Source organism: Diadema setosum, chromosome 16 (assembly GCF_964275005.1).
Source record: "Diadema setosum chromosome 16, eeDiaSeto1, whole genome shotgun sequence".
NCBI lineage: Eukaryota > Metazoa > Echinodermata > Echinoidea > Diadematoida > Diadematidae > Diadema > Diadema setosum.
In genome coordinates this window covers 9,530,663-9,534,562 of record NC_092700.1, presented here as the reverse complement: position 1 = coordinate 9,534,562, position 3,900 = coordinate 9,530,663, and positions in this window count along the sequence as shown.

Here is a 3,900-nt window from a genome sequence, read left to right as displayed (position 1 = left end):
TGTTTGCTAGAAAGCTAACCCATCACAATGGCTTTGCGATGTTACACTGAGTTGACTATGGACAAAGGTCTACTGTCGTGTCCGCGATTTTCATTAATTTGTAGGGCATTTTTCACACATAACCTCAAATACTGATACCTGTGATAGGTTTATTTATAATGGTTATCCTTCACACTGTATTGTTGAGACAATAGTGTTCCGTTTGTTTGTGTAAGAGGGAGATAGACAATAATTTCTTTATGCTCCTGTCTGAAGAAGGCATTACATCTTGCTAGTATTTGTCATGTACTTATCTATGAGTTTTAATGTTCACTTTGTGTGTGTGTGTGTGTGTGTGTGTGGGTTTTTTTTTTAGATTATTCACACCAGGCTAAGCTGACAGAACTATAACTGTGAGTTTACCTAGTCAAATGAAAGGTTTCGGCATTGCTTCTTACATATAGTATATTCCAGGCAGGTGATACAACGCTCACCTTCTTCATATTAGTTAGTAAAACAATGAAGAGTGCAAAAATACTGCATAAATGTGCAGTGCAACTGTGGCCGTTGGCCGTTGGCCCTGCACGGGCACAGTCGCTTCCCCGTCCTGAATTTATGTACACACGCCAGGGCAAGTACATGATACAGGCAGGGTCTCCGACCCAATCGTCCGCGTTCAACTCGGCGGTAATATCCGCTACCCATGACGATGTGTCATCGTCCATGATGGCCACCCTATCTATTATAATGTGGTCTGCACTCACTAATCTGATCTGATCTGATGATTAGATTACAGTATAGTTGACGAGTGACGACGATCGACGATGCGATGACGAGAATGCGTAGTCGTACGAAGTATACGCAGCTAGCTACTAGCTCATGCGAACATCATACAGTACATACAGTATACCATACATTCAACTCACATTACACAAAACGTACTGTCCCGCGTTCAGCAAGCGATCGCGAGCAATCGAGATACTATAGCGCGATACATTGCTTTAGGGATGTCTTGCGCACACACACATTTCGCTTCGTAGCAACTTCGGAAGCGAGTTTACGTGCTGCCGCCCGCGGCTGAAATATGTCCATGTATCCTCGCGACTGGGTGTCTTTAAAATGTGAGTTAGAGATAGAAACAATCTTTGTTAAAATTTAAATCAGTAAAACCCATGTTAACTATTATTGTTAAATATAATGTAAACAATAGTTATTACACTGTATTAGAATGTTTGTAGACTGAACCGTCTACAGTTATGGTTTATTGAGAAAAATTGTGACATCTCCTTTTATTTTAGGCTTTGTTGCATTATTCCAAATTGCTTGTATATGGTAGGATGTTTGTGATACAACTGACCTACGTAATTATGTGCAATTGTGATATCCGAAACAGTTTTAAAATCACTGCTCACAATGTTAAACAGTACTTTTAAATTCCATGACATTATCTCCTGCTACATTATTGATCCCATGCTCATAAAACAAACAAACAAACAAACAAACAAACAAACAAGCAAACAAAGAAACATAGAAACTACAAAACTACAAAACAGCAAAACAAAACAAAACCAAAGCAAAATCAACCCACCTGAAACATAGCCCACTCTAATCGTAATCTTCCCATCAAACTAATTCTAAAACCCTATCATAACCCTTAACCTAAATCGAAGGTCCTTACTCGCAACAATTGTCGCCAATGAAGAATGTTCTGTCAAGCAGTTAGCTTTGTCCTTTTGGATATGAAGCGCACCTTGCTTGGCATTCTTCTTTTTTTTTTTTGACAGCTCAATTTGGCCATGCGTTCATAAGGCAATAATTGCAATGGTCTGTCATGTTTACCTTAACTAAGGTGCAATGATCATCTATAAAAAAAAAATCAAAAAATCAAAAAAAAAATGCCGCTCTTTCTTTTTGTTACAAAATAATCGAAAGGTATAATATAGGCCTTATACACTTGCAACAAGGGGTAAATAAGAAATAAGTAGTATATTCATAAAGACCAAAGTGGATGGGGTGAGGACCAAAAATCAAAAGCACAGCATGTGATCTCCATATTCATTGAAATAATAATGATGCTGAAATGAAATATAAACCGCGAAGACCTATTTTGTATTTTTTCTACTTTTGTTAACATAAAATATATTCTGGTTAGTGTGTAGAAAGATTTTTGTTTTCTATTTTATTTCAACATTTTGTTTTTATTTAACTGATGTCCACCGTCGAGTTAAGCAAAATTTATTTTCGTAAAGAGTTTAAAATGTTTGTTGTCATTATGTACACACATTTACATTGTGCATGGATGTTAGTCCTTTAGTCTCTGCGTCTTCTCTCTCTATCCTTCTCTCTCTCTCTCTCTCTCTCTGTCTCCTTGCTGTTAAGATGAGTATCTTTATTCTGTTGCCGGATTTTTTTTTTAATTACTTTTTTTTTTCTTGCTCATTTTTTTTTTTTATAAATCCGAATGATATCAAATTGAAATTACAATACGATACTGCACGCATACGAACAAAAACAGAAAAAAAAAAAAACAGATTGATTAATGAAATTGAGGGAAATCTAAATTAGTCGTAGTTTAGTGGAGAAATCGTCAGCCGTTCAGTAATACTGCATTAAGTTAACGTATTTCAACTATTGAAACAGACTGCTGGGTAGAGAAGCTTGATGTATAGATTGCGCCATCTATTACCGAAAATGCTCTAATGCACACTACCCAGCTCGCACTGACCGTCTGTTCGTAGAAATCTGAAGTATAAATGTCACTGGGAAGTGGACTATTTTCAAAGATGAATGTTCGACATAAGGGACATAATGATTCATACCTCTTGTCTTCTGAAACACTATTATAGATAAAAGCAACAACAACAATGATAACAATAATAATGATAATAATAATAATAATAAATAATAATAATGATAATAAAAATAATAATAATAATAATAATGATAATAATATTAATAATAATAATAATATAAATAACAATAATAATAATGATAATAATTATTATTATTATTATTATTATTATCATAACGATAAAAATTATCATTATAATAATGAAAACTTCTCAGGGGCGGATCCAGGAATTCCGTAAAGGGAAGGCGCCTTTACAGAGTGGGCGCACACGGCCCTCCCCCATGTTTCTTTTTATTTCTTTTGTTTTAACAAAAAATGAAAAATAAAGAGGGGTCGCGCGCTTGCTGCGCCCCCTCTGGATCCGCCACTGTTTTAGAAATTAGTTTTTTAGATTGATCTGTTGATGTGGGCTCCCTACAAGTATCTTTTAATTATTTTCAATATTATTGCTTGATTAAAGACTCAGTCACAATTTGTTTGCAGCGGGAGGCGTACGTGTCAGGACCTATTATGCTTTTCATCGTAAGTATCCCCGGTCTCCGGTTTAACTCTCGAAATCGATTTCGCCTTTCTGTTTTTTCTTAACATTTTCGCAGATTTAACAGACATGTTGCACAGAACATGAGTCATCCAACGCACCCATTACCTAGCGACCAACCAGAGCAAAGCAGTAGGCTGTAAAACCCTAGCCCTCCGCACCCCAAATCACCCCCCCCCCCGCAAAAAAAAAAAAGAAATACAAATGCTAGATAACATCCTTTGTAATGAGAGAAGTCATAAAACGCTAATGCATGGGTATTCTTGATCAAGAAATTTCACATCGTGCAACCATGGAGGTGTAAAGAAAGACTGTTGCAACGTACGAGGGGGAATCCCCGCTTTATTAATAATTGCAAGCTGAATGCATAATAGCGCTCGCTTGCATGCATGGGATGACACCTTCTATGATTGTGTGCATGGTGGGATTCACTCAGACTTGAAATTTGCTATAATAGGAGTCAAATTAAGGATCAAATGCACATCCAAGGGTTAATCGCAAGTACGTAGGCGTATAAAATAAGCATTGGAAG